General features: G+C 36.9%; 3 long non-coding RNA genes across 7 annotated transcripts; all 3 read right to left on the bottom strand.

Annotated features, from left to right (window-relative positions):
* Positions 1-2,191: 2,191 nt before the first annotated feature.
* On the bottom strand, positions 2,192-6,380 carry LOC150033913 (uncharacterized). Of its 2 annotated transcripts, XR_016531915.1 has the most exons (5): positions 4,718-6,380; positions 3,210-3,587; positions 3,027-3,065; positions 2,835-2,940; positions 2,192-2,624 (listed from the first exon to the last, which is right to left on the bottom strand). It is a non-coding gene; the product is annotated as an uncharacterized LOC150033913 (long non-coding RNA). The 2 variants fall into 2 exon arrangements; XR_016531914.1 differs by having other exon boundaries at positions 2,835-3,065.
* Positions 6,381-6,813: 433 nt separating this feature from the next.
* LOC150033912 (uncharacterized) lies at positions 6,814-18,714 on the bottom strand. 4 transcript variants are annotated; one of them, XR_016531854.1, is made up of 8 exons: positions 18,093-18,714; positions 17,584-18,006; positions 17,356-17,419; positions 13,572-17,018; positions 13,073-13,188; positions 12,853-12,933; positions 12,316-12,360; positions 6,814-12,226 (listed from the first exon to the last, which is right to left on the bottom strand). It is a non-coding gene; the product is annotated as an uncharacterized LOC150033912 (long non-coding RNA). The 4 variants fall into 4 exon arrangements; XR_016531852.1 differs by having other exon boundaries at positions 6,814-12,360; positions 13,572-15,778; positions 15,878-17,018; XR_016531853.1 differs by having other exon boundaries at positions 6,814-12,360; positions 17,584-17,689; positions 17,900-18,006.
* Positions 18,715-22,216: 3,502 nt separating this feature from the next.
* LOC150033911 (uncharacterized) lies at positions 22,217-22,642 on the bottom strand. Its single transcript, XR_016531926.1, has 2 exons — positions 22,554-22,642; positions 22,217-22,467 (listed from the first exon to the last, which is right to left on the bottom strand). It is a non-coding gene; the product is annotated as an uncharacterized LOC150033911 (long non-coding RNA).
* Positions 22,643-22,870: the final 228 nt, after the last annotated feature.

Genomic DNA, 22,870 nt, shown 5'->3' with positions numbered 1-22,870 from the left:
TTGGAAATCTGAAACAGAGATAGTAAGAGCTAGACGAATAAATGTTCATGCAAAGTGAGTTCGAATCACATATAGTAAGAGTTTGAATCACTTTTTCGGGCATCTGAAAAAGTGACATATAGTAAGTTGGTATATGAGAAAGAACTGACCCACATAGGGTGGCACGACCACCTCTTGAGAGGTTGTATGTCTTCAATTTGTCCAGTTTGCTTTGGACTTTGTCGATCACTGGTTGCCAAAAAGCCAATTGCTTAGGATATCCCCCCTAAAGGAAGGCCAAGGTACATAAATGGGAGGTAGATAGCCTTGCAATTTAGGAGGGCTGCTTCTGATTGTAACTTGAAATGGTCTATATTGATGCCACATAAAGCTGATTTTTCCCAATGAACCTTCAACCCCGAACACCACTCAAATAATTCAAGTATTTTCTTTTGGTTGCTGAGTTTTTCTTTGTCATCTTGGCAGAAAATTAGAGTATCGTCCGCAAATTGTAACAAAGAAACATGAATTCTATCTTTGCCAACAATAAAACCTTCAAATTTGCCTTTTTCTCGAAACTGGGAAAGTAATGCATCCATGACTTCACTGACGAGTAGAAATACGAAAGGAGAAAGAGGTTCACCTTGCCTTATTCCTCTTGAAGCTTGAATTCTGCCACGAGGTCTTCCATTTATGAAGATTGAGAATTTTGTGTTAGAACCCAAAAATTAGATTTGCTCTGTTTTTTGGTGTTCTGAGGGGGCAGGAGACTCTGTTTTTAACCATTCTTCCCCTTACTATGTCTGCATAGGAGATTGGGACTGAGCGAAGGTTTTTTGTCACCTGTTCAACTTGAAAGAGGGACAAAGCATCATTTAACAAGGTAAGGAAGGAATATCAACATGAATTAAGAGTTCCTGATGGAACGTGAATGAAGAATCGTCCTCCAACTGCAGGCCACCTTACACATCATAAAAACCAGTTTGAATAGATTCGGATGTTAGAAATCTTGGTTACACCAGAAGCATCTTGCTCGCTTTTGACAAAGAAGCTAGATGTTGGAAGTTTCGAAAGGGTCGAGATGTTCTCCACAAACCAAAGTAGCTACGATTTTGACAAGGAAATTTGCTTTTGGCTTCCACATCTTCTATGATTACTGAACCAACTTGGATGAGGGCATAGAAGTGGTTGTCCTTAATCTTACAGTTGATAACTTCGACGGCTAAGTTAGGCTTGGAGGGCAGGGTCGATGGATGGGCCATGAGAGATAGATGAGCCGAGGGTTGCAGATGAGGGTTGACGTTGGTGGGAATAGGCAAAGCTTGGTCGGAGATGGGGAGAGGGCGGGGAGTTAGGTCGGAATAGGGTGCCGGAGGGAGGGAAAGGGAGAGAGGAGAGAGGAGAGAGGAGAGAAGAGAGAGCATTTTCCAACCAAAGTAGTGCTGGAATTCTCCGATGGTCTAATCGATGTTGTCAGATTGTTTGGATTGTTACAACTTCAATATGTTGGGTGTACTAACCTATCCTCATCTATAAAATCATGGACAAGAATTTCATTGAGTTCCGAAATAAGTTGTTGCACCTGTAGAAAGCGAGTTATGAATGATATCAGTTGAAGAATGACATATTGATCTCGAGAATCTTGGGTTTAGTGGATAGTGAGCATACAACAAAAAGAAATAAACACAATTAGTTACAATAACAAGACAAATACCTCCGGAATGAAGTCAATCAGGTCATGGGGAATAACTACAACACCATAATTAATAACCAAGTTTAGAACGTTTACTAATTACATCGACAATGTAGTCTGTAACGTTTTTCAAGGTAAGCTTCTTAGCCGCAACCTGCAAAACACATTATAAATTCGATGTTCCTTATAAACTAAAGCTCTATTAATAAATGAGTCAACATTCAAAACACATTATTTTTTGTCTGAAAATTTTTTCGCCTGCATACATTCAAAACCAATAAATCTCCATGAGTCAACTACTACTAGGTGGTAGAGAACAAATTTTTCAAAGCTGACAAAAAAGGCATCCGATATCACTTGGGCAATTGAATATGATATGGGATGTCAATACTTAGTTCCATTGCACCATATTAAAAGTTTCAACCTAATTCCATGAATCCTTTGTTTATCACAAATTTTCATCTTTACCCTTAAGTTTTTTTTTTTATATTTACCATTCCATGTAAAAATGCAAGAAGATGAAATTCTGAAACAGGATATATTAACTGACTCAACAATTTCAATTTTCATGTTTACATGAGAGTATCTGTTGCAGAGATTATTAGTTATTACTGAGACAAAATCTAGTCCTCAAAGAGAATAAACAACCTTAACCTTAGGGTTGCATGTGGAGGTAAATTCCCTTCTTGACAAAGGTTTCTATCCGGTAAAGCATGTAGAGATAAATGTCCTCCTTGACAAAGGTTTCTATCTTAAGTAGTTTAAAAAGCTACCTTTGCAACAGTCACCAAAGTTGAGTCTCAACGAAATATGGATTCTAAAGCAGTTACGAAGAGAAATGAGTACCTTGCAAACAAAATCAAATCCAAAACTTGTGGGGACCTCTTTGCATTTGAGATCACCATCAATAGGTTTTGGACAACCAATCGCTCGGGTTTTCAAATTCTTATTCCTAATTTGAAAACAACAGAAAGAAGGGGAATATAAATAACAGAGTCTTGCACACAAAAAAAAAATGGTACACTAGAGTAATTAATTACTCGACCTTATATTTCTGCAAAAAATATAACATATAATAGCTTATCCATATATGACAATGAGAGTGAGAAAGAGAGCAAAAAGGAGGGAGGCAATAGACAAATTTCATAGTTCTAAAAAATACCTAAATTTTCAGCGAGGAAACAGGCATTGGTGTTGGAATCATCTCCACCAATTACAACAAGGTCATCTAGATCAAGCTTATGAGTAGTTTCTTCAGCTTGCTTAAACTGAAAATAGAACCGAACTGTCAATTAATGCCTTGACTACAACTAAGACGTCTCAAAATGAAAATTCTGAGAAGAAAGAGTTTCACCTGATCTGGAGTTTCAATCTTAACCCTCCCATTGCATATCTTATCAAAACCACCATGATAAACGAAAAATGCATGTAAATCAAGAATTGCATTCAAATGGCAATCACTTAGCATCAAGACTACACATATTTACACTAACAATTCTAAGAAGTGAAAGCTAGAAATCACTTCAAGAAAATTAACCTGAATGCGATATGGGTAGATAAATTGTGCATTCAGTTCTACATATTTACATTTCATGATCCCTGCAGGACCACCCTTGAAACCATACAACGTGCTTCCTTTTGCATGAACCTGTAGGTAATCTTCACAAAGATCGTAGAAGCTGCTAGATAGCCACTGAACAGAAAAGCAAACATTTATTCTTGATTTATAAATGTGGACACAATGAGACCCTACCAAATAGTACAGAAATCACATTATGCCCTCCCAGTGCGTGGCCACCAAACTAGACAACTCCGATCTTTAATTTCTTATTCACCTGCACCGAACTGGAATCACTTGGCACCAACATTGCTGACGGTTGGCCGAAAATATCAGGAAACAACTTCGTGATCTCATCTGCACGCACATATAACACACAGCTCATACACTCTATAACCTTAAGAAGTAGCAACTGGCCTTAAACGCATTCAGTAAAACTCAAGTTCCAAACAAAAGCGAGATTTACAAACATAAAAAAAACACAGAAAAAGAACTTTGAGAACATCCTACCATGACTTTTTGCAAGTTAATTTTGTGTAAAGCTTGACAATGAAAAGGGAGGATCGAGAATAAGAGGAGATAAAGAGGGGGAGAAAGAAGAGAGAGGTGGGAAATATTAAAATTAAATTTTCCCTTCCAAGTCATCTTTGCCACATAAGTCATCTAGTAAAATTTATATTTAAATTCCGTGGGCTAGGAAAAGTCCATGCAAAAAGGAGAACTTGTAGAGAGACCTTTTAAATCTATTTCTTAAAATTCAAAGACTAAAATGGCTAATTTGAAACATGAATAACCAAAAGAACTCATTATTTTATTCTCTAATAAGCGTCCATCACTACTTCACAAGAATAGGATTGTCTTCCTAATTCTCATAATCCTTATTCCCACTAAAAACCAAATAACTTATCAAACGATTTTTTGTTTTTATACATAATATAATAAATATAATGTATAATATATATAAATAAATCGATAAATATGTATATATATACATACACGGTTTGGTTCAATTCGGTTTTGAAATAAAAAACCAAATTAAGCCGAAAAAATTAGTTTCCTTATGATTTTAAATTGAACTGAACTTTTAGTAAGAACCTTAAAAAAAATGCATCTAGTATGTTAGTTAGTTCATCCCTACACTGAGCTTTCAATTGTGTCTAATAAGTCCCTTAAACTTTAAAAAATGAATCTATTACGTCTTTGATCTATTCAACATATTTTTATTTTTAAATACATGCATCTAAAAATAAAAATTGAAATTTTAGAATCCTAAATTCATATCTAATAAATCAATATGATTTAAGAAAAGTTAAAAATATCATAAACCTATTGGACACAATTTTGACAAAAATCTAAAAGTTCAAGGACTAAAATTGTAATTTAACAAGATTATAAATATTAGAGAAAAAAAAACACAAACAGAGAGACTACCCTAGCCATTTTCCCAATATATTTTAAGCAGGAAGGTTGAAAAAATTTCCACTTACCAATATGAATATACCAGCTTCCAGGTGACATAAAAATCCCAAGATTTGAACTGACTGACAGTGCAAAAGCATGCCCCTCCTTGTCTTGAGCTAAACTTCTTTGGGATCATACATACCAAGGGTAACAAGCCTACTCTGTCCAAACAATATCCTTCCATATCCAAAGAGAAAAGAGATAACCACAATGGGTTCAATACTTCAGTATGGAAATGTATGAATAAAGAAGAGCAACAGAATCATGAAGGTACCTGGTTGATACACATATATTCATTCAGCTCTAATTAAATGTTCTCATTGTAGATAAGAAACCTGCATTCCTATTTGCATGTTTAAGCTAATGACTAGAAGAACCTGACTAGGTATGAAACCCTATGCTAAAAAGGAAGAACTCTAAGTGTTGAATAAATGTTCTTCAAAAAGTTTGGAATTCAACTAATGGAAATTCAACTATGTGCAAGGTGTTACTAAACCAGGCATTTGGTATAAAACGCATAAAATAAAACTAAGTCCTGAGAATCATGTGTGAAATTGTGAAGTTGAACGCATTGCATGAAAGTCGCCGATGCGTTGAGAACGCGTTAGCAAGAGCAGAGTAAGCGAGAGGTTGAACGCAAGGTACTGGGCAGACAATCGTGTAGCAAATGAGCAGTGCTACACGATGAGGTAGACGATCGTCTAGTAAGTGAGTGGCGCTACACGATGAGGTAGGCGATCGTGTAGGCGGGCGTTGGACGATTGTGTAGCAATGAAGGGAGCTAAACAATGAGGTAGGCGATCATATAGCAATGCGCAGAGCTAAGCGATGCGCTAGATGATCGTGATGATGCGCACTGAGTCAAACAATAAGAAGTCACGTGCTAGACTATCGGGCTATACGATAGGTAAAATACGACACTTCAGTGTAAGCGCTAGACAATAAGCATAGAAGTTGGACGATAGCGCTAGACGATGATGCTAAACGATTAGTGGATACATTGGACGATAAGGCGATGATGCTATGCGATGGAGGTAAACGATGTGCACAGTAGCTAAGCGATAGGCTATGCACGACATCGTTGAGAACGAGATCGTCGACTAAACGATTGAGCTACACGACGGGTTGTTGGAGCTAAGCGATAGATGTAAGAACTAAACGATGGAGCGGTGTTAAGGACTATGTTACGCAAGATTGATGAGCTCATCAAGACAAATGGCGTTATTGATGGAAGTCTGAAACAGAGATAGTAAGAGCTGGACGAATAAATGTTCGTGCAAAGTGAGTTCGATGCATGGAGAAGACATATCAAATAGAAGGTGGATGAGGCAGGGCGTTGGAAGAATGAGAGGAATATGTCTGGATATGATCAAAGGAGGAGGTGTCAGGTAAAGGAAAAGGGTGAAATGTCTATAAAAGGAGCGGAACACTTCACTTTAACCCACAAACCATTTATGTTCATAAATATCACTAAGAAAGGAGTAAGTAAGAGCCATTCATGCGTTGAATGAAGGAAAAGAGGCGCTAATTGGAAGAAAGTCAAAACAGACGGGCTGAAGGAAGCTGAGTGTACGGACAGATGCCTAGGCTAAATTCAAACAAGAAGTTATTCCGGACTACTCAAGCAAATAAGTTGATTTTTGGACCAAAAGTTTTTAAAATGAATGTAGATTTGGTATGAGGGCTGCCTTAATGAAATTCTAACTCTGAGGCTGTCAAATTCAAGGAAAACCGAGAGGTGCTCACCAGTGTGGAAACAGTCGGGTCAGAGGGAGTGAACTCGAGACTCCGAACTATCACCAAGGAATTTCAAGGCGAAACTCTAAGGTAAACTAGTTACTCTTTCGGGCCTTATCTCAAGACATTTCCTTATTCAAAAATGTGTGAAAATGTCTTACTAGTTTCCCTTATTGTTTCGCCTTGAAATTCTTTGGTGATAGTTCGGAGTCTCGAGTTCACTCCCCCTGGCCCGACTGTTTCCACACTGGTGAGCACCTCTCGGTTTTCCTTGAATTTGACAGCCTTAGAGTTAGAATTTCATTAAGGCAGCCCTCACACCAAATCTACATTCAATTTAAAAACTTTTGGTCTAAAAATCATCTGATTTGCACGAGTAGTCCGGAATAACTTCTCATTTGAATTTAGCCTAGGCATCTGTCCGTACACTCAGCTTCCTTCAATGCCTCCGTTTTGACTTTCGTTCGATCAGCGCCTCTTTTCCTTCGTTCAACGCACGAATGGCTCTTACTCCTTTCTTAGTGATCATGAAATGTCAATATGTAGAACTAACTGCACAATTTATCTACCCATATCGCAATTAGTTTAATTTTCTTGAAGGGATTTCTAGCTTTCACTTATTAGAATTGTTAGTGTGAATATATGCAGTTTTGATGCGAAGTGATTGCCATTTGAATGCAATTCTTGATTTAAATACATTTTTCTTTTATCATTGTGGTTTTGATAAGATATGCAGTGGGAGGGTTAAGATTGAAACTCCATATCAGGTGAAACTCTTTCTTCCCAGAATTTTCATTTTGAGACATCTTAGTTGTAGTCAAGGAATTAATTGACAGTTTGATTCTATTTTCAGTTTAAGCAAGCTGAAGAAACTACTCAGAAGCTTGATCTGGATGGCCTTGTTGTAATTGGTGGAGATGATCCAACACAAATGCCTTTCTCTTCGTTGAAAACTTTAGTTATTTTTTAGAACTACGAAATTTGTCTATTTCCTCCCTCCTTTTTGCTCTCTCTTTCTCACTCTCATTGTCATATATGGATAAGCTATTATATGTTGTTTTTATTGCAGAAATATAAGGTCGAGTAATTAATTACTCTAGGGTACCATTTTTTTTGTGTGTAAGACTCTGTTATTTATATTCCCCTTCTTTCTGTTGTTTTCAAATTAGAAGTAAGAATTTGAAAACCCGAGTGATTGGTTGCCCAAAAACTATTGATGGTGATCTCAAATGCAAAGAGCTCCCCACAAGTTTTGGATTTGATTCTTCTTGCAAGGTACTCATTTCTCTTTGTAACTGCTTTATAATTCATATTTCGTTTGGACTCAACTTTGGTGACTGTTGCAAAGTTGAATTAGTTTCTTGAAAAACAGAGTCCCCTGCCCCCTCAGAACACCAAAAAACAGAGCAAATCTAATTTTTGGGTTATAACACAAAATTCTCAATCTTCATAAATGGAAGACCTCGTGGCAGAATTCAAGCTTCAAGAGGAATAAGGCAAGGTGACCCCCTTTCTCCTTTCTCCTTTCTACTAGTTAGTGAAGTCTTAAATGCATTACTTTCCCAGTTTCGAGAAACAGGCAAGTTTGAAGGTTTTCTTGTTGGCAAAGATAGAATTGATGTTTCTATTTTACAATTTGCATATGATACTCTAATTTTCTGCCAAGATGACAAAGAAAAACTCAGCAACCTAAAGAAAATACTTGAATTATTTGAGTGGTGTTCAATGCTGAAGGTTAATTGGAAAAAATCAGCTTGATGTGGCATCAATATAGACCATTTCAAGTTACAATCAGAAGCAGTCCTCCTAAATTGCAAGGCTGTCTACCTCCCATTTATTTACCTTGGCCTTCCTTTAGGGAGATACCCTATAGTTTTATGGTAACCAGTGATCGACAAAGTCCAAAGCAAACTAGACAAATGGAAGAGATACAACCTCTCAAGAGGTGGTCGCGCCACCCTATGTAAGTCAGTTCTTTCTCATATACCAACTTACTATATGTCACTTTTTCAGATGTGAGAAAAGGTGATTCAAACTCTAGAGAGAACATTGAAGGATTTTCTTTGGGAAGGGCATTCCGGAAGCAAAATAAATCATCTGATTAAATGGAGCATAGCTTCACGGTCCCAAGAAGATGGTGGTCTCGGCATTGGGTGCTTGAAACTCAGAAATCAGGGCCTTGTAGCAAAATGAGGGTGGAGGTTTTTCTTTGAGGTCAACTCACTTTGGAGGAAAGTAATTATAAGCATTCATGGAAGAAGTAAGTTTGGTTGGCATAGCAATGGCAAATTTTCCAGCAGCCTTAGAAGCCCATGGATTAATATTTCAAGATTTTGGTTAAAAGTGGATTCCTTGGCAACCTTCAAAGTTGGTAATGGTGAAAGAATAAGCTTTTGGAGAGATCTTTGGTTGGATTTGGTTCCTCTAAAAATCTCATTCCCTAATCTTTTCTCTATCTCCACCAAACCCAAAGGTTCATTACAAGATTATTGGGATGAGATTTCAACATCTTGGACTTTTCCTTTTAAATGACTGTTAAAGGATGAAGAGGCAGAAAACTTCGAGCTTCTGACTGGAGAACTCAATCACTGTAAACTTAATTCGATTCCTAATAAAAGACGGTGGTCTTTAGAACCAAGTGGGGTTTTCTCAGTCAAGTCTCTTGTAAAGCATCTATCCTTCTCCTCCCCAATTTGTCAGCCATTAGAATCAGCCTTATGGAAGTCTAAAAGCCCTAGAAGGGTGAATATTCTGATTTGGATCATGCTGAATGGCTCTCTTAACAGCGCAGATATCCTCCAAAGGAAGTTACGTACTCACTATATTTCTCCACAGGTTTTCACTCTTTGTTGGGTAAAGTCATAATCTCTCTTGCATTTGTTCTTCCATTGTGTTAACTTCAATATGTTGGGTGTACTAACCTATCCTCATCTATAATATTTCTTTTTCCATAACATATCCTCATCTATAATATCATGGGTAAGAATTTCATTGAGTTCCGAAATAAGTTGCTGCACCTATAGAAAGCGGGTTATAAATGATATCAGTTCAAGAATGACATATTGATCCCGAGAATCTTAGGTATAGTGGATAGTGAGCATACAACAAAAAGAAATAAACACAATTAGTTACAATAACAAGACAAATACCTCCGGAATGAAGTCAATCAGGCCATGGGGAATAACTACAACACCATAATTAATAACCAAGTTCAGAACGTTTATTAATTTCATCGACAATGTAGTCTGTAACGTTTTTCAAGGTAAGCTTCTTAGCCGCAACCTGCAAAACACATTATAAATTCGATGTACCCTATAAACTAAAGTTCTATTAATAAATGAGTCAACATTCAAAACACATTATTTTTTGTCTGAAAATTTTTTCGCCTGCATACATTAAAATCCAATAAATCTCCATGAGTCAACTACAACTAGGTGGTAGAGAACAAATTTTTCAAAGCTGACAAAAAAGGCATCCGATATCAATTGGGCAATTGAATATGATATGGGATGTCAATACTTAGTTCCATTGCACCATATTAAAAGTTTCAACCTAATTCCATGAATCCTTTGTTTATCACAAATTTTCATCTTTACCCTTAAGTTTTTTTTTTTATATTTACCATTCCATGTAAAAATGCAAGAAGATGAAATTCTGAAACAGGATATATTAACTGACTCAACAATTTCAATTTTCATGTTTACATGAGAGTATCTGTTACAGAGATTATTAGTTATTACTGAGACAAAATCTAGTTCTCAAAGAGAATAAACAACCCTAGGGTCGCATGTGGAGGTAAATGGCCTTCTTGACAAAGATTTCTATCTGGTAAAGCATGTGGAGATAAATGTCCTCCTTGACAAAGGTTTCTATCTTAAGTAGTTTAAATAAAGCTACCTTTGCAACAATCACCAAAGTTGAGTCTCAACGAAATATGAATTCTAAAGCAGTTACGAAGAGAAATGAGTACCTTGCAAACAAAATCAAATCCAAAACTTGTGGGGACCTCTTTGCATTTGAGGTCACCATCAATAGTTTTTGGGCAACCAATAACTCGGGTTTTCAACTTCTTACTCCTAATTTAAAAACAACAGAAAGAAGAGGAATATAAATAACAGTCTTGCACACAAAAAAAATGGTACACTAGAGTAATTAATTAGCTATCCTCATTCCAATTGAGCTACACGACGGGTTGTTGGAGCTAAGCGATAGATGTAGGAACTAAACGATGGAGCGGTGCTGAGGACTGTGTTACGCAAGATTGATGAGCTCATCAAGACAAATGGCGTTATTGATGGAAGTCTGAAACAGAGATAGTAAGAGCTGGACGAATAAATGTTCATGCAAAGTGAGTTCGATTCATGGAGAAGACATATCAAATAGAAGGTGGATGAGGCAGGGCGTTGGAAGAATGAGAGGAATATGTCTGGATATGATCAAAGGAGGAGGTGTCGGGTAAAGGAGAAGGGTGAAATGCCTATAAAAGGAGCAGAACACTTCACTTTAACCCACAAACCATTTATGTTCATAAATATCACTAAGAAAGGAGTAAGTACTCATTCATGCGTTGAACGAAGGAACAGAGGAGCTGATCGGACGAAAGTCAAAACGGAGGCGCTGAAGGAAGCTGAGTGTACGTACAGACGCCTAGGCTAAATTCAAACGAGAAGTTATCCCCGGACTACTCAAGCAAATCAGTTGATTTTTGGACCAAAAGTTTTTAAATTACATGTAGATTAGGTGTGAGGGCTGCCTTAATGAAATTCTAACTCTGAGGCTGTCAAATTCAAGGAAAACCGAAAGGTGCTCACCAGTTTGAAAACAGTCGGGTCAGGGGGAGTGAATTCAAGACTCCGAACTATCACCAAGGAATTTCAAGGCAAAACTCTAAGGTAAACTAGTTAAGACATTTTCACACATTTTTTAAGAAGGAAATGTCTTGAGATAAGGCCTGAAAGAATGAATAATCTAAGCTTAAAGTTAAATCTGAAATAGGGTCCAGTAGAAGATTAAGGGAAACCGGGTAAACTGTGAGGAAAAAGAAATCTCAGCAGTTCACTGGGAGTGGTTTCTCCTTTACTCTTTTAAACATATTTAGAATTAATATGTGGTAGTTCATATAATGAGATGAATATGAGGTTAGGATGGTCGAGGGGTATATGGACCTAGAACCTGAGCTCAAAATAAATCCTTATAGAATGGTCAGGGGACCAAAGAATCTAGTTCTTGAGCCTGTGGGAAGGAAAAACCTTGAATGGGATGGTCAGATGGCCGACGAGACTAGCTTCTGAGCCCATGAAAGGGAGAACTATGTGGACATAGGTTGATGGATATTTTTAGATGTGAAATAATAACTATCTACCGTGTGTGTAGGTTTGTGAAAAGCTTCATGGAATGATGGAGGTTTGCATTGGAAACTCGTGATATAATGGTTATGATCTGAAAAAGACTTGTATTTATGATTCCACTCACTGAGCTTTGTAAAGCTCATGGTCTATTTTCTGTGTTTCTATTGGAACTATGTGCATGGGCTATGCGCTAGGCCGGGCCTCACGTTGAGGTTAGGTGGGCAAGGACGTGCCCATGGGCGAGGATGCCTTAAGCGATGCGGCTTGTGCGTGCGTTGGTGTGCTATGGAATTTGACTGAAACTTAATTAAAATATCTTATCCAAATTCTGAAAAATAGGTTCGATTTTCATCAATTTGGGTGTGTAAGATACCTATATCCAGACTACCTGCTCCATTCTTCTTTTAGATTTGAACTTGCATAATTAATGGTAGGATTCTGATCTGACCTCTTCACATGAAAAATGGAGCAGCGTGAACTGTAAGACTGGGAAAGAGATTATAGGAAACGTAATTTGCTCTAGAAAGAGATCATATTACCATCTAGTTCCACCATTGCCTTCTTGATCACAGGCTTGAACTTACCTGCCAAACGAATTCTACCTTTAGAAAGAGATCATCAAATGATAAATATTAAAATAAACTTCATGAAAATGTTTTATCAATCCAAAGCCTTTCAAAATTGTTAAGAGAAAAGATACTCCACTTTTACATGATGATACTTCAATTTTATCCTTGTTTTTCTGATCTTACATGCACCTTGACTAGTCTTTATAGTATTGTGTTAGTAAGTAGTAAGATATTTGGATACTCAAAAAAAGAAAAAAGATAACTTTTAAGTTTCATCAACTAGAAAACTAATGTCTTTTTAATATAGATTGGGGAGTTTTTTTTTATCTTTCTTTTTTTTTTTCTTCTAGTGAACTCCATTGTTCTCATTTTAGCTGGATTGTTGATACTCTGTTTGTCATTTCCCCTCTTATTCCCCATAAAAAATATTCTAGAAAAAAAAATTATTAACATGTTACTAAAAAAAATATGAGAACATGAATGCACGTTTTCATGAAGAAATCATACCGTGTCTCCTCTCCACGTCCATTAACGAAGTCAATGCAGTTCCGCCAGCCATCCAATCTTCAACTAGAGTAGCCAAATTTCCTACCAAGTATGCATAACTAACTTATAAGTAATAGAAACGAGGAAAAAATCTATGGAGGAAACTGATAACAAGAAAAAGAATGAATGGTTAAAAGGTTAGAGACTAAAATGATCAGAAGGTACTAGAAGTGGAACAGACAGATCGATGATATTGGTCCAGTCTTTCCACTCTGGAGGAGTGCTCCAGCAATGTAACCCAAAGCATAATAATAAGTTGAATCAAAGTTCGTGGGTAAACCACACATCCCTTCGTACCTATAAGTCAAAAGAAGAAATAAACAGAGATAACACACAGAGCACTAACCAGCAAAGTACAATTTTTTTCGTATTATCTCATGGCCATTCGTTCGTATCATTTGTAAGTTTACATTAGAAAGTCAATTAGTTGTAAGCCTAACCCATCACTTAATTGGCCATTTTCTTTACGAGTTCATAATGGAAGTCTAGATACTTGGTGCCCCTAATTATCAAATATGAATCTAAAAGATCTTAATGCATTTACCAAGATGCATGTTTTTTAGATCTCAACTGATTTGCCTACTACCCAAGTGCTAAATATAATATGTGTTATCACTAAATTATTAAAGAGGAGCGTTTAAGTAAAATGGCAAAAGTTCAAGCACGAATAGAATAAGTACCCAAAGAATTGTGACTACTCCTTGAATTGGCCGCCCATTATATGCACCTTCTTGCCTTCTCTTTTCCAACTCAGTTTCATGGAAAGACATGTATAAAACAAAAAGAAAAAACAATTACCTAGACATTGCCGTGTCGATCTCTTTCAAGCAACAATTGTTCTTGGATTGCTTATGGGAAAAATTAAAAAAAGTGATGAGATTGAGTAGTAAGTTTCTTTTTCCATAACCTATCTTTTTTTTTTTTTGAACAAAAAACAATCCACTTCATTCAGATAATGAAAGATGTTAAAAGTGACAAGAAGGAAATAAACATAAAGTGCAATACAATCAAGCACACTAAAAAGCACAAAACGGATCAGCAAATGCACTAGGACATCTGAACTAGGTTGACATCTCCCTAGCATTCTCATCATCTCCAAGAAAGACTAGAATCCAAAGCTAAGTACAAACTGAAGAGGACCTTGCAAAAGACAAGGTTTACAACCGAATGATTATCTGAAAGTTAAACTGAAAATAATAACCATCACTATGCTGTTACAAAATCAAGAGAGCGGGAAAATAAAGGCTTTCCAATTGAGGTTGATATCTTGTAAAGAGAAGTCTTGAAAAGCTTTGGAAAGCGAGCACCAGGAGGAGGCGTTGATATGGGCGATATCAAATTTAGCGGAACTAGAAGAAGCTTTGTCTTGAAATACTCTTTGATTTCTTTCAAACCAAATTTTTTATAACAAAGCTTTAACTGCGTTGGTCCAAAATAGTCTTGGCTTCTTCTTCAAACGTGGCCCGATCAAGAGTTGAAGCACATTAACCTTAAAATCATTATCAAGAACCCAGCTGACATTAAAGCACTTGAAGAGAGATGTCCAACAAAATTCTCCAAAAACATACTGGAAGAACAAATGCAAGAGAGATTATGTGTTTACCCAACAAAGAATGCAAACCTGTGGAGAAATATAGATAGTAGGTAACTTTCTTTGGACGATATCTGCGCTGTTAAGAGAGCCATTCAGCATGATCCAAATCAGAATATTCTCCCTTCTAGGGCTCTTAGACTTCCATAAGGGTGACTCTAATGGCTGGCCAATTGGGGAGGAAAATGATAGATGCTTTACAAGAGACTTGATTGAGAAAACCCCATTTGGTTCTAAAGACCACCGTCTTTTATCAGAAATCGAATTAAGTTTATAGTGACTGAGTTTTCCAATCAGAAGCTGGATGTTTTCTGCCTCTTCATCCTTTAACAGTCTTCTAAAAGGAAAAGTCCAAGATGTTGAAATCATCCCAATAATCTTGTAATGAACCTTCGGATTTAGTGGAGATAAAGAAAAGATTAGGGAATGAGATTTTTAGAGGAACCAAATCCAACCAAGGATCTTTCCAAAAGCTTATTCTTTCACCATTACCAACCTTGAAGGCTGCCAAGGAATCCACTTTTAACCAAAATCTTGAAATATTAATCAATGGGCTTCTAAGGCTGCTGGAAAATTTTCCATTGGTATGCCAACAAAACTTACTTCTTCCATTAATGCTTATAATATAGTCAGTTGGTATATGAGAAAGAACTGACTTACATAGGGTGGCGCGACCACCTTTTAAGAGGTTGTATCTCTTCCATTTGTCCAATTTTCTTTGGACTTTGTCGATCACTAGTTGCCAAAAAGCTAATTGTTTAGGGTATCCCCGTAAAGGAAGGCCAAGGTACATAAATGGGAGGTAGACAGCCTTGCAATTTAGGAGGGTTGCTTCTAATTGTAACTTGAAATGGTATATATTGATGCCACATAAAGCTGATTTGTCCCAATTAACCTTCAGCCCGAACACCACTCAAATAATTCAAGTATTTTCTTTAGGTTACTGAGTTTTCTTTGTCATCTTGGCAGAGTATCATTCGCAAATTGTAAAATAGAAACATGAATTCTATCTTTTCCAACAATAAAACCTTCAAAACTTGCCTTTTTCTCGAAACTGGGAAAGTAATGCATTTAGGACTTCACTGACTAATAGAAACAAGAAAGGAGAAAGAAGGTCACCTTGCCTTATTCCTCTTGAAGCTTGAATTCTGCCACGAGGTCTTCCATTTTTTGAAGATTGAGAATTTTGAGTTAGAACCCAAACATTAGATTTGCTCTGTTTTTTGGTGTTCTGAAGGGGCAGGGGACTCTGTTTTTCTGGAAAAACAGGCTTAACCATTCTTCCCTTTACTATGTCTGCATAGAAGATTGAGACTGAACGAGGGTTTTTTGTCACTTGTTCAATATCAAAGAGGGACAAAGCATCATTTAACAAGGTAAGGAAGGAATACCAACCTGAATTAAGAGTTCCTGATCGAACGTGAATGAAGAATCGTCCTCCAACTGCAGGTCACAATACACATCTTAAAAACCAGTTTGAATAGATTCTGATTTTAGAAATCTTGGATACACCAGAAGCATCTTGCTCGCTTTTGACAAAGAAGCTAGATGTTGGAAGTTTCGAAAGGGTCGAGATGTTCTCCACAAACCAAAGTAGCTACGATTTTGACAAGGAAATTTGCTTTTTGGCTTCCACATCTTCTATGATTACTAAACCAACTTGGATGAGGACATAGAAGTGATTGTCCTTAATCTTACAGTTGATAACTTCGACGGCTAAGTTAGGCTTGGAGGGGAGGGTCGATGGATGGGCCATGAGAGATAGATGAGCCGAGGGTTGCAGATGAGGGTTGACGTTGGTGGGAATAGGTAAAGCTTGGTCGGAGATGGGGAGAGGGCGGGGAGTTAGGTCGGAATAGGGTGCCGGAGGGAGGGAAAGGGAGAGAGGAGAGAAAAGAGAGCATTTTCGAGCCAAAGCAGTGTTGGAATTCTCAGGTGGTCTAATCGATGTAGTTAGATTGTTTGGATGGATACAACTTCAATATGTTGGGTGTACTAACCTAACCTCATCTATAATATTTCTTTTTCCATAATCTATCCTCATCTATAATATCATGGGCAAGAATTTCATTGAGTTCCGAAATAAGCTGCTGCACCTGTAGAAAGCGGGTTATAAATGATATCAGTTCAAGAATGACATATTGATCCTGAGAATCTTGGGTTTAGTGGATAGTGAGCACGCAACCAAAATAAATAAACCCAAGTAGCTACAATAACAAGACGAATACCTCCGGAATGAAGTCAATCAGGCCCTTGGGAATAACTACAACACCATAATTAATAACCAAGTTCAGAACGTTTACTAATTACATCGACAATGTAGTCTGTAACGTTTTTCAAGGTAAGCTTCTTAGCTGCAACCCTCAAAACACATTATAAAGCATGTGGAGATAAATGTCCTCCTTGACAAATGTGTCTATCTTAAGTAGTTTAAATAAAGCAGCTACCTTTACTCCAATAATAGTAATATTTGGATGAGTTTGCAAAGCACACTCCAATGTAATGTAAGAAACAGCACGACCCATAAGCCGTCCAACTGTGGATATATGTACACTGTTAATGCCATATGATAATAAACTTGAAATTTGGGTGAGAAACAAAAAGGTATCAACATCACAACAATGAAAAAGTACAATCTCACATTAGGTAGATTAAATAGAGAAGGTTAATAAAATTGAGCAGAGAAAAGTGCTCTGTTTTTTACGGATGAAGCAACAAGATGATCTTTATTATTGATATTATTTATTTATTTATAAATATATATTTGACATATCTGAATTTGAAATACTTGTAATGTCAATAATTCAGTTATTATGAACATTAAGCATATCAGAACTATTTTTAGTTTTAATTACATTAAGCAAAATACTTACAGTGGTAATATTTTCCTGTAGATCGACCATCAACCATCACATTACCAATCATTTCTGAATATATCTGCATAAACATCAGCAGAGCCTATTAAGAGTCTCATCTCATGAATGCGACATTCCATTTTTTCCTTGAATTCTTGAAGAAACTACTTCAACTTTGCAACAGTCACCAAAGAAGAGTCCAAACGAAATATGAATTCTAAAGTAGTTATGAAGAGAAATGAGTACCTTGCAAGCAGAATCAAATCCAAAACTTGTGGGGACCTCTTTGCATTTGAGATCACCATCAATAGTTTTTGGGCAACCAATCGCTCGGGTTTTCAAATTCTTACTCCTAATTTGAAAACAACAGAAAGAAGGGAAATATAAATAACAGAGTCTTGCACACAAAAAAAAAATGGTACACTAGAGTAATCAATTACTCAACCTTATATTTCTGCAATAAAAATAACATATAATAGCTTATCCATATATGACAATGAGAGTGAGAAAGAGAGCAAAAAGAAGGCAGGCAATAGACAAATTTCATAGTTCTAAAAAATACGTAAAGTTTTCAACGAGGAGACAGGCATTTGTGTTGGAATCATCTCCACCAATTACAACAAGACCATCTAGATCAAGCTTCTGAGTAGTTTCTCCAGCTTGCTTAAACTGAAAATATAACCGAACTGTCAATTAATGCCTTGACTACAACTAAGACGTCCCAAAATGAAAATTCTGGGAAGAAAGAGTTTCACCTAATCTGGAGTTTCAATCTTATCCCTCCCACTGCATATCATATCAAAACAACCCCGATAAAAGAAAAATGCATTTACATCAAGAATTGCATTCAAATGGCAATCACTTCGCATCAAGACTGCACATATTCACACTAACAATGCTAACAACTGAAAGCTAGAAATCCGTTCAAGAAAATTAACCTGATTGCAATATGGATGGATAAATTGTGCAGTCAGTTCACATATTTGCATTTCATGATCCCTGTAGGACCACCCTTGATACCATACAACGTGCTTCCTTTTGCATGAACCTGTAGGTAATCTTCACAAAGATCGTAGAAGCTGTTAGATAGCCACAACTTGAACAAAAAAGCAAACATTAAAATTACTTTTTGCAAGTTAATTTTGTGTAAAGCTTGATAATGAAAAGGGAGGATCGAGAATAAGAGGAGATAAAGAGGGGGAGAAAGAAGACAGAGGTGGGAAATATTAAAATTAAATTTTCCCTTCCAAGTCATCTTGCCACATAAGTCATCTAGTAAAATTTCTATTTAAATTCCGTGGGCTAGGAAAAGTCCATGCAAAAAGGAGAACTTGTAGAGAGACCTTTTAAATCTATTTCTTAAAATTCAAAGACTAAAATGGCTAATTTGAAACATGAATAACCAAAAGAACTCATTATTTTATTCTCTAATAAGCGTCCATCACTACACTTCACAAGAATAGGATTGTCTTCCTAATTCTCATAATCCTTATTCCCACTAAAAACCAAATAACTTATCAAACGATTTTTGGTTTTTATACATAATATAATAAATATAATGTATAATATATATAAATAAATCGATAAATATGTATATATATACATACACGGTTTGTTCAATTTGGTTTTGAAATCAAAAACCAAATTAAGCCGAAAAAATTAGTTTCCTTATGATTTTAACTGAACTGAACTTTTAGTGAAAACCTTAAAAAAAATGCATCTATTATGTTAGTTTTAGTGTTCATCCCTACACTGAGCTTTCAATTGTGTCTAATAAGTCCCTTAAACTTTAAAAAATGAATCTATTACGTCTTTGATCTATTCAACGTATTTTTATTTTTAAATACATGCATCTAAACATAAAAATTGAAATTTTAGAAACCTAAATTCATATCTAATAAATCAATATGATTTAAGAAAAGTTAAAAATATCATAAACCTATTGGACACAAAATTTTGACAAAAATCTGTAAAATTTAACAAGATTATAAATATTAGAGAAAAAAAACACAAACAGACTACCCTAGCCATTTTCCCAATATATTTTAAGCAGGAAGGTTGAAAAAATTTCCACTTATGAATATACCAGCTTCCAGGTGACATGCTGACTGACACTTCTTTGGGATCATACATACCAAGAGTAACAAGCCTACTCTGTCCAAACAATATCCTTCCATATCCAAAGAGAAAAGAGATAACCACAATGGGTTCAATACTTCAGTATGGAAATGTATGAATAAAGAAGAGCAACAGAATCATGAAGGTACCTGGTTGATACACATATATTCATTCAGCTCTAATTAAATGTATTTCTCATTGTAGATATGAAACCTGCATTCCTATTTTCCTGTTTAAGCTAATGACTAGAAGAACCTGACTAGGTATGAAACCCTATGCTAAAAAGGAAGAACTCTAAGTGTTGAATAAATGTTCTTCAAAAAGTTTGGAATTCAACTAATGGAATTCAACTATGTGCAAGGTGTTACTAAACAAGGCGTTTGGTATAAAACGCATAAAATAAAACTAAGTCCTGACAATCATGTGTGAAATTGTGAAGTTGAACGCATTGCATGAAAGTCGCCGATGCGTTGAGAACGCGTGAGCAAGAGCAGAGAAAGCGAGAGGTTGAACGCAAGGCACTGAGCAGACAATCGTGTAGCAAATGAGCAGTGCTACACGATGAAGTAGACGATCGTCTAGTAAGTGAGTGGCGCTACATGATGAGGTAGGCGATTGTGTAGGCGGGCGCTGGATGATTGTGTAGCAATGAAGGGAGCTAAACAATGACGTAGGCGATCGTATAGCAATGCGCAGAGCTAAGCGCTGCGCTAGACGATCGTGAAGATGCGCACTGCGTCAAACAATAAGAAGTCACGTGCTAGACTATCGGGCTATACAATAGGTAAAATACTACACATCAGTGTAAGCGCTAGACAATAAGCGTAGAAGTTGGACGATAGCGCTAGACGATAGGCGAAATACTAAGCGATGGACGCTGGGCGCTGGGCGATGACGCTAAGCGATTAGGGGATACGTTGGACGATAAGGCGTCAGCACTAAACGATGGAGGTAAACGATGTGCACAGTAGCTAAGCGATAGGCTATGCGCGAGATCGTTGACTAAACGATTGAGCTACGCGACGGGTTGTTGGAGCTAAGCGATAGATGTAGGAACTAAACGATGGAGCGGTGCTGAGGACTGTGTTACGCAAGATTGATGAGCTCATCAAGACAAATGGCGTTATTGATGGAAATCTGAAACAGAGATAGTAAGAGCTGGACGAATAAATGTTCATGCAAAGTGAGTTCAAATCACATATAGTAAGAGTTTGAATCACTTTTTCGGGCATCTGAAAAAGTGACATATAGTAAGTTGGTATATGAGAAAGAACTGACCCACATAGGGTGGCACGACCACCTCTTGAGAGGTTGTATCTCTTCCATTTGTCCAGTTTGCTTTGGACTTTGTCGATCACTGGTTGCCAAAAAGCCAATTGCTTAGGATATCCCTCCTAAAGGAAGGCCAAGGTACATAAATGGGAGGTAGATAGCCTTGCAATTTAGGAGGGCTGCTTCTGATTGTAACTTGAAATGGTCTATATTGATGCCACATAAAGCTGATTTTTCCCAATTAACCTTCAACCCCGAACACCACTCAAATAATTCAAGTATTTTCTTTAGGTTGCTGAGTTTTTCTTTGTCATCTTGGCAGAAAATTAGAGTATCATCCGCAAATTGTAACAAAGAAACATGAATTCTATCTTTGCCAACAATAAAACCTTCAAACTTGCCTTTTTCTCGAAACTGGGAAAGTAATGCATCCAGGACTTCACTGACTAGTAGAAATACGAAAGGAGAAAGAGGGTCACCTTGCCTTATTCCTCTTGAAGCTTGAATTCTGCCACGAGGTCTTCCATTTATGAAGATTGAGAATTTTGTGTTAGAACCTAAAAATTAGATTTGCTCTATTTTTTGGTGTTCTGATGGGGCAGGAGACTCTGTTTTCTGGAAATTCAGGCTTAACCATTCTTCCCCTTACTATGTCTGCATAGGAGATTGGGACTGAGCGAGGATTTTTTGTCACCTGTTCAACTTCAAAGAGGGACAAAGCATCATTTAACAAGGTAAGGAAGGAATATCAACCTGAATTAAGAGTTCCTGATGGAACGTGAATGAAGAATCGTCCTCCAACTGCAGGCCACACTACACATCATAAAAACCAGTTTGAATAGATTCGGATGTTAGAAATCTTGGTTACACCAGAAGCATCTTGCTCGCTTTTGACAAAGAAGCTAGATGTTGGAAGTTTCGAAAGGGTCGAGATGTTCTCCACAAACCAAAGTAGCTGCGATTTTGACAAGGAAATTTGCTTTTTGGCTTCCACATCTTCTACGATTACTGAACCAGCTTGGATGAGGGCACAGAAGTGGCTGTCCTTAATTTTACAACTGATAACTTGGACGGCTAAGTTAGGCTTGGAGGGGAAGGTCGATGGATGGGCCATGAGAGATAGATGAGCCGAGGATCGCAAATGAAGGTTGAGGTTGGTGGGAAGAGGAAAAGCTTGGTCGGAGATGGGGAGAGGACGGGGAGTTATGTCGGAATAGGGTGCCGGAGGGAGGGAAAGCGAGAGAGGAGAGAGGAAAGAGGAGAGAGGAGAGAGGAGAGAGCATTTTCCAACCAAAGTAGTGCTGGAATTCTCCGATGGTCTAATCGATGTTGTCAGATTGTTTGGATTGTTACAACTTCAATATGTTGGGTGTACTAACCTATCCTCATCTATAATATTTCTTTTTCCATAACCTATCCTCATCTATAATATCATGGGCAAGAATTTCATTGAGTTTCGAAATAAGCTGTTGCACCTGTAGAAAGCGGGTTATAAATGATATCAGTTCAAGAATGACATATTGATCCCGAGAATCTTGGGTTTAGTGGATAGTGAGCATACAACAAAAAGAAATAAACACAATTAGTTACAATAACAAGACAAATACCTCCGGAATGAAGTCAATCAGACCCTCGGGAATAACTACAACACCATAATTAATAACCAAGTTCAGAACGTTTACTAATTACATCGACAATGTAGTCTGTAACGTTTTTCAAGGTAAGCTTCTTAGCCGCAACCTGCAAAACACATTATAAAGCATGTGGAGATAAATGTCCTCCTTGACAAATGTGTCTATCTTAAGTAGTTTAAATAAAGCAGCTACCTTTTCTCCAATAATAGTAATATTTGGATGAGTTTGCAAAGCACACTCCAATGTAATGTAAGAAACAGCACGACCCATAAGCCGTCCAACTGTGGATATATGTACACTGTTAATGCCATATGATAATAAACTTGAAATTTGGTGAGAAACAAAAAGGTATCAACATCACAACAATGAAAAAGTACAATCTCACATTAGGTAGATTAAATAGAGAAGGTTAATAAAATTGAGCAGAGAGAAGTGCTCTGTTTTTTACAGATGAAGCAACAAGATGGGCTTTATTATTGATATTATTTATTTATTTATAAATATATATT

Source organism: Benincasa hispida, chromosome 9 (genome assembly GCF_027475165.1).
Source record: "Benincasa hispida cultivar pf3 chromosome 9, pf3_genome.v1.1, whole genome shotgun sequence".
NCBI lineage: Eukaryota > Viridiplantae > Streptophyta > Magnoliopsida > Cucurbitales > Cucurbitaceae > Benincasa > Benincasa hispida.
This window is presented reverse-complemented; position numbering and strand designations above follow the sequence as displayed.